We start from the raw sequence: 12760 nt of genomic DNA, 5'->3' as shown, positions 1-12760 counted from the left end.
AAAACGGCCACAAAAAATGCCAGAACCAAAATCTAACAGTGTGTCTGCATGGAGAGAGTCTCCTCAATGAATGGGGAAAAGGTGTATTTATCCCGGGACACACCCAAACCCAGGTGTGTGCCATGTCGCTGACGACCCTCCCAGCTCCGCCCACCGACATCCTATTAAGGAAAATAAGAGCAAAGAGAGAGAATTCGGCAGACAGAGTGGGAGGGTCATCACATCATGAAGTGCTTTGAGAGGCTAGTTAAAGATCATATCACCTAACACCTTAGGCCCACTGCAATTTGCATACCGCCCCAAAAGATCCACGGATGATGCAATCGCCATTGCATTACAGACTGCCCTATCCATCTGGACAAGAGGAAAACCTGCGTCAGAATGCTGTTCATTGACTACAGCTCAGCCTTCAACACCATAGTACCCTCCAAGCTCATCATTAAGCTCTGGGCCCTGGGTTTGAACTCTGCCCTGTGTAACTGGGTCCTGGACTTCCTGACGGGCATCCCCCAGGTGGGGAAGGTAGGCAACAACACATCCACTAGCATATCCTCAACACAGGGGCCCCACAAGGGTGCGTGCTCAGCCACCTCCTGAACTCACTGTTCACCCATAACTGCATGACCACATACGCCTCCATCCAAATCCATCATGTTTGCAGACAACACAACAGTGGTAGGCATGATTACCAACAATGACGAGACAGCCTACAGGGAGGAGGTGAGGGCCCTGGTAGAGTGGTGCCAGGTCCTCTCCCTCAACTTCAACATAATTAAGGAGCTGACCGTGGACTTCAGGAGACAGCAGAGGGAGCATGCCTTCATCCACATCGACAGGGCCGTGGAGTGGAGAAGGTGTAAAGCTTAAACTGACAATCTGAAATGGTCCACCCACACAGACAGTGTGGTGAAGAAGGTGCAACAGCGCCTCTTCAACCTCAGGAGACTGAAGAAATTTGGCTTGGCCCCTAAGACGCTCACAAACTTTTACAGATGCACCATTGAGATTATCCTGTCGGGCTATATCATTGCCTGCTACAGCAACTGCACCGTCTACAACCGCAGGGCTCTCTAGAGGGTGATGTGGTAAGACTAGCTGAGTTAATCCCTACCATTGAGACAATGAATCGTCATAATGCTGCATCAAATGTACATGATCCTAGGGGCATTGGCAAACACAATGTAAGTAACTTAATTGATGTGCCCCTAATAGCACCGAGTACCTCTGTTTATCCTACAGCTATTGTATGCAGTAATCATGAGCCTATGAACCAGAGTTACGCTGTTAGCACTGAAGCGGTGTGCCCTAGTAGGAAGACCACTTTGTGCAGCTCACCCTGCACTATCAGCTCCAATATAAATAACATGAGCAAGTCTACTTCTAATAAGCTTCCCAGTAAAGCATTAAAAACAATCAAGCAAACCAGAAAGGTGCTAAAAATAGCTCATATTAACATATTCAGCCTAAGAAACAAGGTCCATGAAGTCAATAACTTGCTATTAAATAACTGATGACATTCATATTCTGACTATCTCTGAAACTCACTTAGATAATACCTTTGATGTTACAGTGGTAGCAATACATGGTTATAACATTTCCCGAAAAGACAGAAATGCCAACGGAGCAGTGTTCCCCGTCTATATTCAGAACCACATTCCTGTAAAGCTTAGAGACGATATAATGTTAAATACTGTTGAAGTAATATGGCTACAGGTTCCTCTGCCTCACCTAAAGCCCATTCTTGTGGAAAGCTGTTATAGACAACCAAGTGCTAACAGTCAGTATCTGGATAATATGTGTGAAATGCTTTATAATGTATGTGATATCAACAGAGAAGTATATTTTCTGGGTGATCTAAATATTGACTGGCTATCTTCAAGCTGTCCACTCAAGAAAAAACGTCAAACTATAACCAGTGCCTGCAACCTGGTTCAGGTTGTCAGTCAACCTACCAGGGTAGTTACAAACAGCATAGGAATTAAATCATCAACATGTATTGATCACATCTTTACTAATGCTGCAGAAATGTGCTTTAAAGCAGTATCCAAATCCATAGGATGTAGTGATCACAATATAATAGCCATATCTAGGAAAACCAAAGTTAATATAGTGTATAAGACAGGCCTGGGCAATTATTTTCCATGGAGGACCACATTAGAATATATTTTTGCCATTGCAGGCCAGAATCATATTACAGGATTATACATCATGTGTATGACTGTGTTGATATCTACTGTAAATCACGTCCAGATATGCTACTTATTTTACTTTTTTAACATGCACAGAAATAAACCACATCCATGTTCTCCTTTTGGTAGGTATTTTCATTATTAAACATGCAATGAACTACACGGAGGGGAAAGTACACTGTGCATTCAGCACCACGGACAGAACTCTTGTGGGTATGCACAAAAACAAAAGAAAGAGAGAGAGAGCTCAACATGACATTTAAACTACTCAATCAGTGTGAGGTGTGAAGTCTCTGATGGGCATTGACTAGAGCAGTGAAATCAGGTATAGTTTCTGACGTCGATATGCGGTGGATTGCTGAGAGGTGAGAGTCAGTAAGAGATGATATGTGCCTTGACGTGTTATATTTCATCAATTAAAATTTCTGTTCACATACATAGTGTGACGGCCCTGAATGTTTCTGAACCGTCTCAGTGCTTCTCCTTCCAATAGGGCGCTTTCCCTTTAATTCTCAATTAAATAGTGCTTCTCCTTCCAATAGGGCGCTTTCCCTTTAATTCTCAATTAAATAGTGCTTCTCCTTCCAATAGGGCGATTTCCCTTTAATTCCCAATTAAATAGTGCTTCTCCTTCCAATAGGGCGATTTCCCTTTAATTCCCAATTAAATAGCCAGCATCAGCTGCGCAAAAGTGGGGTTGTGATGGAAACATGAATGAGGATGTGTTCAACCCTCAGTTCTGGGGCCTGTTGCACAAAACTAGGATAAGGGATTAAGCCAGGATATCTTGGTGATCCTGGCTCAATTGATCCGTAATCCGGTTGCACTAAAGATGGATAGGGGGCAGGAGGATATGTTATGGTATAAATTACCATGGAGATTTATTCTGTGGAGCTAGCCTGCTCCAGACCAGGCTAAATTCCAGGATCTATTTAATCTCATCCCTAATGTCAGTCAGCAGTCACCACAAATGGAAACCAATAGTTATTTCACTGCTCACTATACATTGTTATCACATAACTAGACCCACTGTCATTATTTAAACGTTTGTGATCATTAATTTCAATGATTTTGGATAAAAAATAATTTTTAGATTATGTTGCTATCATTAGATAATTTACAGTTTCCCATAGACTATAAGGCTATATATAAAATGATAGAATATTAGGGCCACAGAGGGGAAAAAAACACAAGTAATAATATTGTAACCGGTTGTTTTAAAGGAGGACAGTTGTTAAAATGACAGATGTGGGGCATTTCGTGAAATTGTACTTCAGTATGGTTTCATAAACAAAGACATGCTGATGTGCCAGAATATTAAGTATCACATTGTCATAAGTATCAAAACTGTAAAAACAATATGTAGCTTTTCTGCAGAAAGAACCAGCCTCATAAATTTATGACTTTATCCTTTTTCTTCAGTGTGGCCCTAGTACTCTGTCATATAAACAAATACACATTCCATATGAATATAAAAACACAATGTGTAACATTATGTTCCTTTATTGAATAAGGACAAAACAAAGCAGGTAAACCATCAGCTCCTTTCGAAACTGAAGTCACAGTGACTACAAGATGGAAAGCACAGAATCCAAGCATATTATACAAAATGATACATACACATTCAAAGGTCTGTATATAACACACCCTGCATGTCTGCACACTAAAATAAATGCAGGACAAATCCATACACATCAACTGAACAGACAAATGAATGGATGCAGTAGCCTCCCTGCAGCCTTGTATTACACACAGTATACCGCACAAACATCATAAGAGGCCAAATTCGTAAAAAACGAACCCAAAAAAACCCAATTCCTCTGCCACCGCAGGACATACTTAACCAAAATTGAAAGCACACATACTAACTAAAATAATTCAACACATATTGGTCCCTCAGCAGCCGACCACTGTCGTCATCAGGGAAGATTGCCGGATTGTCCCAGTCCATGGCTGGTGGCACTCTGGGGGCCCTCTCCTTCCTCAGGCAGGCCACATTGTGGAGGACAGCACAAGCCACAGTAATATCACATGCCCTAACAGGGCTGACCCTTAATTTGTGAAGGCAGTGAAAGCGTGCCTTCAGGAGGCCAAAGGTCATTTCAACTCTGGCCCTGGTCCTGGCATGGGCATGGTTGTAGGCCTGCTGTGCTTCCTGGGGGTCTGTGAAAGGTGTCAGGAGAAAAGGCTGGCAGCCATACCCCTGTCTCCCAGCAGCACACCAGAGAATTCACCTGTCAACACAAAATCTCATCATTACTACCTCATAAACACAGTGATATTCTTGACACAGCCATGATGGTTATAAATAGGGGTTGTGTGGCTTACCTTGTGATAGGCACTGATAGATTTCAGAGGCCCGAAAGATTCTGGAGTCATGGACTGAGCCAGGCCATTTTGCCACAACATTGCTGATCACACAGTCAGCATTGCAGACCATCTGAAATCATAAGATGAGGAATATTACACCAATCAATGCACATCACTGGCAATGCAGAGTGTTCGTCAATGGACAATATCAAAAAGTTATGTTCACCTGAACATTAATGCTGTGAAAGGATTTCCTATTCACAAAATCGGCCTCATGGGCACCTGAGGGGGCTTTTATCCTTATGTGTGTGCAGTCCACTGCACCAATGACATTGGGGAAACCTGTCACACAAAGTAATGAGTATCCTACTATGTGTTAACAGTTGTCCTGTAATTTGTAGATCCTCTTTCCTGCAATCCTATAGAACTCCTCTTTGATGTCACAGAGTCTTCTGTGGCCAGGGAAGGAGATGAAGACATCTGCTAATGCTTTGATAGCCAGACACACACTCCTTATTGTGCGGCAAATTGTGGCCTTGTTCAGCTGTTCTGCATCCCCCACTGAGTACAGGAAGGCTCCACTAGAAAAAAAGCGCAAGGCCACACAAACCATTTGCTCCACACTCAGTGCATGGCTCCGTGCAGTGCGGTGCTTAATCCTGGGACCCAGTAGTCTGCATAGATACCTGATGCCATCTGCAGAAAACCTGTATCTTTCATATAGATGGTCATCAGGGAAGGCCAGTGGGTCCAACCGGTCCCTGAAGACCCTTTCTCGCCTGAAGGCTCTCCTCAGCACAAGTGCTTCTTCATCCACCACATCTCGCACGAATGGGCATGCCATTGTCAGAGCAGAAAGGAACACACAATTTTGGGCCTTCATATAGGCTAGTGGCCACACCTGGTGCTGGGGGTGGGCAAAAGAGGGCGATGCCTTATAACGATGACTTGGTTGTACTGATTGCTGGGAAAATAAAAAAACCTTAGAAAGATGCCACCGTCCTGTGTGCTCACAATAAGAGCTCATATGTCATGGCTCACTTGACTTTACGAGAATATACCTAATTTTTATTTTGAGCTGTGTCATCTTCTTGGAGCTGGGGAGGAAAGAAAAATAATGATTAATACATTTGTGTTACAGTTAGCATACAGTGTACATTGAAGGCATATCTCACCTCCCTCTCAAGTTTTTTTTATTTCAAGGTCCAGTTTCCTAATTGTCCTCTTTTTTATTTCGGACTCCAGTGCAAGATTTTCCATCTTTTTCTTCTTGTACTGAATGTCTATGTCTGCCAGTTCTATTTGGCGCCGGAGGTGGTTGCCATACAACTTTCTGATAGCTTGTGAGCTCTGTGAACACAATACAATTAGCGCAGCTGGAATTTGGCAGGATGTGGTGTCCTTTTATTAATACGCACTATGTTGCCAGGCTGGTTTTCCCACTGTATAGCATCTGGGTCCTGTAAAAGAAATTAGATTTTTTGATTTTGATGAGGACTCCTCACCATTGTAGAGTAAATAGTACTTTCACAGTCTTAACATGATACCTCATGCCTTCTGGAATCCAGAGAGATGGTCTCCTCCTCATCATCGTCTCCATCATGTGCTGTTGCTGCTGCACTGGGGCCTTCACCCTATCACATTTAATCGGATTCATATTGAAGCTAGTAGACAAGACATGCCAGGCCTACAGTATGCCTTTGATGGAGTACTCACTGGATCAGCATCGTCTGGTGCTTGTGCTGGTGGCTCTAACAGGAACACAGTGCTGCCAGACACTGCAAGGCAATAGGTAAACCAAAGTCAGACAGTCCAAATTGATTCAATATGAATGTGGTTGTATCCCATGTAGAGATGGAAGGACATACCTTGAATGAAGCGGGTGGCATCTTGGGAGGAACCTATGCTCGTCTCTTTCCCCCAGGGATCCCCTCTAAGACGGGCCTGCCTTTATTTAGCTCCAAGGCCATGTCCTCTGCTGGGGTAAGGTCAGCCTTTGGTGACCCACCACCCGTGCCTTGTCTGTGGGTATTCTTTTTCACTGCTAAAACAGTACAGACAATGTGTGAGCAGGCACCTTCTGGGTACAATATATGCTTGTGCTTTGTTAAATATTAGTCAGGGACCATACCATTCTGCAGAATGTTCTTGTATTTGATTTTGACCTGCTGCCATGTCCGTTTTGGCCCGTTCATGTTTAATCTACACACACACACACACACACACACATTTAATGGAGTCACACTGCAAAAAATTACTTGGTATTTTTGTCTTGTTTTCAGTAAAAATATCAAAAAATCTATCATAGCTTTATACAGTGTGTTGGAGTTACTTTACACAATTTCACTCATATCTGCAGTGCATTTCAATTAAAAATTTAACCGTTTCATAATTACAGTACAACTGCATTTTTGGAGATGTGAATTAAATATTTGAATTGTAATTGTGATGTTTCAGCGGAGCGGTGACTGTGTAATTGTGCACTACTTACGCATTCAGGCGGTCTGCAATACTTTGCCACGCTTTTTCTCTTTGCTTTATCACTGTGGCGGTGTTGCCTTTCTTCTTAATTATATATTTTACCTCCTCGTATGCCTCCATGAGGATTTGTGCTTCCGACGGGGAAAAGTACGCGGCTCTAGGTGCCATGGTAAATCAGTTAATCTGTGATCTGTGGCGGGGTCTATTTGAGTGAGCCGTGAGCGCGCACCTATCCAGGATTGGTTTCACCTGGCTTAATGAATCCGTGTCTGCTCATCCTGGCTTGGTCTTTGTGCAACCAATTAAGCCTGGACGCACATGTTTTGGCTTCATTGAGCTCAGCTGAGTCATTTATCCCGGATGTCTTAATTCTACTTTTGTGCAACAGGCCCCTGAAGCGGCTCGCTTCCGTTTGTTGTGTTGCTTTAAAAGTGTGCTTTGTGTAGCCTAATAGCAAGTCTACCCAGGATCGGATCCACTCTTTGCGTCCGTGGACTACACCTCTCCGTTGTTTTTCGTGGCCTTTTTCCGCTGGAGATCTGTCGGCGGATTGGCTTGTCTGACTGACTGACTACAACCTTTTTGTATACGGTATTTCATTTGTTTTGGTGTGATGTATACCGTGATGATTTATGTAGTTAGTTGTGAGGACGTATTAAGATTTGATATTCTTTATAAGTGTGTGTGGTAAAATATTTGTTATTTTGATTGTATGATTGACGCTGGGTTTACGTTACACTGGGATGAACGGACAAACATTGCGTGACTAAGGTCACTTGAGTTCCCTGAACTTGTTTACCGGGCTGGACTCTTTTTAGGCCCGAGGTACAGGACATTTCTGGAGGAACCAGAGCTCATTATTTGTTATTGTTGTGTGTGTGATCATTTATGTTGTTAATACAACCCACGCAAAAGAATAGTTTTGGAAGTTCTTTCCAATGTTTTAAGGGTTTATGAAAAGTGTATTTCCATCCTGACTTTTACATGAGTCCTTTGTATTGGTGTAGACTTGACGGACCAGATGGGACTCATTCCCTCCCAAACTAAAAGGAGAAACCAATATTTTCTCTGGTAGGCACAACCTACCTGGCACCCCGATAAATGATAACCTCAAGTCAAAACCGTTGCAATAGGTTGACCCAAACAGTACAAACATCTGAGCATGACTCCTAATTCATAGAATGCATAGAACCTCGTCAGTGACATTGGAAAACTATTCAAAACAATCACTGCATCAGACTGAAGATCGATAAACTCAAGTTGCAGGTCAGTGGGAGTGTTATCCACATTGAAGGTGAAAGGAGAGGAAACCAACAGTATGTCATTTTCCAACACTTTGAAATCCTCAAAATGATGAGAACTCACTGTTTAAAGCACGCAGCAGGATGTATACTTCTCCCGCTGGTCATCTGATAGGGAACAGACGCGTACAGTTGTTCCTCCTTTAAAAGTTGCGTCATACTGCGACACACCTTGCATGCTCCCTCAGCATTATGTGGCACGTCATTTCATTCTCAGCCATTTTTTTTTTTTCTATTACTGCAAGTTTTTGCTAGTTTTACCACCAGAGGGCATCTTTGGGAAGCATTTGATAGTCTTCCATATTCCAGACACGCGGGAGACCGGGATTCAATCCCCCAAAGGGGAGGAAGGAGTAGACTGTTCTTGTAAATAAGAATGAGTTCTTAACTGATTCCATATGTGTTATTTCATAGTTGTGATGTCTTCACTATTATTCTACAATGTAGAAAATAGCAAAAATATAGACATCCTGGAATGAGTAGGTGTGTCCAAACTTTTGACTGGTACATGCTTAATTAATTTGATTAATATTATGGTGTTTCTATTCCATGAAAAACTAAAAACCCTATGGGTAAATTGAGACCGTTTTGCTCTCGGAGCGCACACTGGACGTTCGGGCAGAGGCAGTCAAGCAACCAAGCTAACATTGTCTAGCTGGCTTGCTAGCTACTTCCAGACACAAATGAGACCACGCTGACCATTTTACTCGCCCTAGCAGACCTGGTTAGGCAGTTTTCGTGTTAACCAGAGCGTTGGTGACTGTAATAGGCTGACCACACAGCTTGCGTTGCAAAATAAATGTTGAAATCCATGTTATTCAATTATTGCACCCACACTCCGTGCGCGCCAACGAGCGTCTGCGTTGCCAAGGGCTAAAATATAAATCAGTTCTATTTCTAACGCAGATCGCGTTGCAAGTCCTGCCTCTCCCATCTCCTCATTGGTTTATAGAAGCAAGTACCCCCGTGCCATCTCCTCATTCGTTATACCCACGTGGGTGATTGAAAGACGAACTGTTTTGCCGGTCGTCGTGGTAATACTATGAAAGTTTAGATGCCAATCACCATATAAGTTCAAAGATGAAAAAGCCTGCAAGGAGGACAGATGACTAGAAACGATTCGGTTGACCGTTTAATGTGTGGATTAATTGGCGGAGTAGAGGACCGTGTGCATTTCAGGTAAAATAACAACTCAGTGTTTATATCCCAGGACAAATTAGCTAGCAACAGCAAGCTAGCTACATAGGACAAATTAGCTAGCAAGTACTAGCTAAATTGCCATAAATGTTTAATGCTTTTTGACCTGTCCCCAAATTAATAGAATTGGTTCAGAGTTTGTTTTGATATTTTAACCTGCGTGTCATGATCGTGTATGGTGTGGGGGGACAAAATAAATGTATGCACAATGGTGCTCGCGCGCAGCCGGTTTGGGTTCCGTTTTAAACGGAATTGTGTATGTAAACTTCTGACCCACTGGGAATGTGATGAAAGAAATAAATCATACATTTATTTAAATATTAAAGTTGCATTATGTATTATTGTGTCCAATTGATTCTGGTTGGTTGTAATGTTTTTGAAAACTTTCACTACATAACTATTCTGCTGCTGGACAATCCTGTCAAACTTTCATAATATTATTGTTTTGGAACACATCACCAATTAACATTGGCTGCGGGTATTCCGAACTTACTAGGTAGTCATGCAATAAACATTTTGGATAATTCCCCTTAAATGAATTCTCTTTCAATGAAATCGTATTTGTCACATGCGCCAAATACAATACAGGTGTAGACATTACAGTGAAATGATTACTTACTAGCCCTTAACCAACAATACAGTTTAAATAAAATACAAAAAAAGAAAAGCAAATAATTAAAGAGCATCAGTAAAATAATAATAATAGCGAGACTATATACAGGGGATACCGGTACAGAGAATAAAAAAAAAAACGTACCTGATTTAATGTGGTTACTACTCCTGCCCAGTAACTAGAATATGCATTGAATTGTTTGATTTGGATAGAAAACACCCTAAAGTTTCTAAAACTGTTTGAATGGTGTCTGAGTATAACAGAACTCATTTGGCAGGCCAAAACCTGAGAAGATTCCAAACAGGATGCTCCCCCTCTGACAATTTCTTGGCCTTCTTTGTCATCTCTATCCAAAACAAAGGATCTCTGCTGTAACGTGACATTTTCTAACGCTCCCATAGGCTCTCAGAAGGCGCCAGAACGTTGAATGATGACTTTGCAGGCCATGGCTGAAAAACAGTAGCGCATTTGGTAAGTGGTCGATCTAGAACAATGAGACGGGTGCACGAGACGACTCCATGTTTACATTTTCAGTCTTTGAACGAAAACAACGACTCCCGGTCGGAATATTATCGCTATTTTACGAGAAAAATCGCATAAAAATTGATTTTAAACAGCGTTTGACATGCTTCGAAGTACGGTAATGGAATATTTTGATTTTTTTTGTCACGAAACGCGCCGGGCGCGTCACCCTTCGTTACCCTTCGGATAGTGTCTTGAACGCACGAACAAAATGCCGCTATTTGGATATAACTATGGATTATTTGGAACCAAACCAATATTTGTTATTGAAGTAGAAGTCCTGGGAGTGCATTCTGACGAAGGACAGCAAAGGTAATCCAATTTTTCTTATAGTAAATCTGAGTTTGAGTACCAAACTTGGTGGGTGTCAAAATAGCCCGGCCATCACAGGCTAGGTATCTACTCAGAATATTGCAAAATGTGCTTTCTCCGAAAAGCTATTTTAAAATCGGACACCGTGATTGCATAAAGGAGTTCTGTATCTATAATTCTTTAAATAATTTATGTTTTTTTGTGACCGTTTTATCGTGAGTAATTTAGTAAATTCACCAGAAGTGTTTGGTGGGAATGCTAGTCACATGCTAATGTAAAAAGCTGTTTTTTGATATAAATATGAACTTGATTGAACAAAACATGCATGTATTGTATAACATAATGTCCTAGGAGTGTCATCTGATGAAGATCATCAAAGGTTAGTGCTGCATTTAGCTGTGGTTTTGGTTTTTGTGACATATGCTAGCTTGAAAAATGGGTGTCTGATTATTTCTGGCTGGGTACTCTGCTGACATAATCTAATGTTTTGCTTTCGTTGTAAAGCCTTTTTGAAATCGGACAGTGTGGTTAGATTAACGAGAGTCTTGTCTTTAAAATGGTGTAAAATAGTCATGTTTGAGAAATTGAAGTAATAGCATTTCTAAGGTATTTGAATATCGCGCCACGGGATTCCAGTGGCTGTTGAGTAGGTGGGACGATTTCGTCCCACATACCCTAGAGAGGTTAAATTATATTAACTGTCACAAATTGTGGCCAAGTAATGTTTTTATAATATTGGATTTTAAAGCCAAGACAAAAATAGTAATGTTGACCAATAACGAATAGAATGGGCAGCAGGAGAACAAAGAGTGAAAAAAACAAAACAAAAAAACAGTAAACCCAACCACACCCAACATTTATCAGCCTCCCCTTAGCCCACTCAAGGCTCCTCTGCATGGTGTCCATTCTGCGAGACGACAGTTTTGTGAAAATAGAGACCATGGATGGGACTGCGATTCCTGTTCAAACAGTGCCATAGTACTAACGTTAACGTTCCTGGTTTAGGTCTGAAGTTCATTTCTAAATCTCAGGCTTAGATGAAATATTTATATTTCAAAGGGTATTCAAAAGTAATATCTGTGCTGTTGGAAAGCGGATACATTGTAGATATTAGCAAAGTTTTTACAGGGTTGTCCTAGGTCAAATGAGCTTTGTGAGCGTTATAAATGTTTTCATGCTAATCGCAAGCTAGCACAGCTAAGGCTAGGTAGCATTGAAATTATAGCTAGCCAGCCAGCCTGCCTGAAGTTTTAGACCTTCAGTTGTTGTTTTGCCTAAAAATACAAAAACATGTTTGACGTCAGTACTCCTCGATAATAAGTCACCTTTATGTAACTAGCAGGGCTGTAAAAATATTACAAGATATATTACTGTGGCTATGGCCAGGGTGTGCGGCTAAGGAACGTTATCAAGCAAAATAGTAACTCATTTAGCAATCCAGCCATTTAAATGCCAGCATTCATTACAACAAAATATATATTTATTCTACATATACCAGCTAAATATAAAATACTCCCTTGGCCTAATCAGAATTACAATATTAGCGACACATAGGCCTAAGTTACTTGCACTGCTGTCTCAGTGTCTAAGCCTCCAACATAGCTGCATAGCCATACACAGATCCGTCCTTTGTGTTAGCTAGCGGATCAACTTTATGATTAAGTAATAATAGCATTTAAAAAGAATCAACCTTGTTAACGTGGACTGAACGGCATCAAGTCCAGGATTAACGGAGAGCAGAAGCCGAGTGCAGCCATTTAGGGTCTGTTTGCAGCGGATATGGAAAGTCCTTCTCGCCAATTGTGGTGTTGTTGCATCAAACTGACTGTACACCG

At 41.6% G+C, this 12760-nt stretch overlaps 1 protein-coding gene across 1 annotated transcript in view; it reads right to left on the bottom strand.

The window, feature by feature from the left end:
- The window catches only part of tri39 (Tripartite motif-containing protein 39), a 19124-nt gene extending 6364 nt beyond the window's left edge, over positions 1–12760 (bottom strand). Inside the window, exon 1 of the mRNA XM_014156396.2 lies at positions 12616–12760. The gene's annotated coding sequence lies outside the window, so the exon portion shown is untranslated. The remainder of the gene's footprint in view (positions 1–12615) is intronic.

Source organism: Salmo salar, chromosome ssa18 (genome assembly GCF_905237065.1).
Source record: "Salmo salar chromosome ssa18, Ssal_v3.1, whole genome shotgun sequence".
In the NCBI taxonomy this organism is placed as follows: domain Eukaryota; kingdom Metazoa; phylum Chordata; class Actinopteri; order Salmoniformes; family Salmonidae; genus Salmo; species Salmo salar.
The sequence above is the reverse complement of the archived record's forward strand: the minus strand, read 5'-3'. Positions and strand labels throughout refer to the sequence as shown.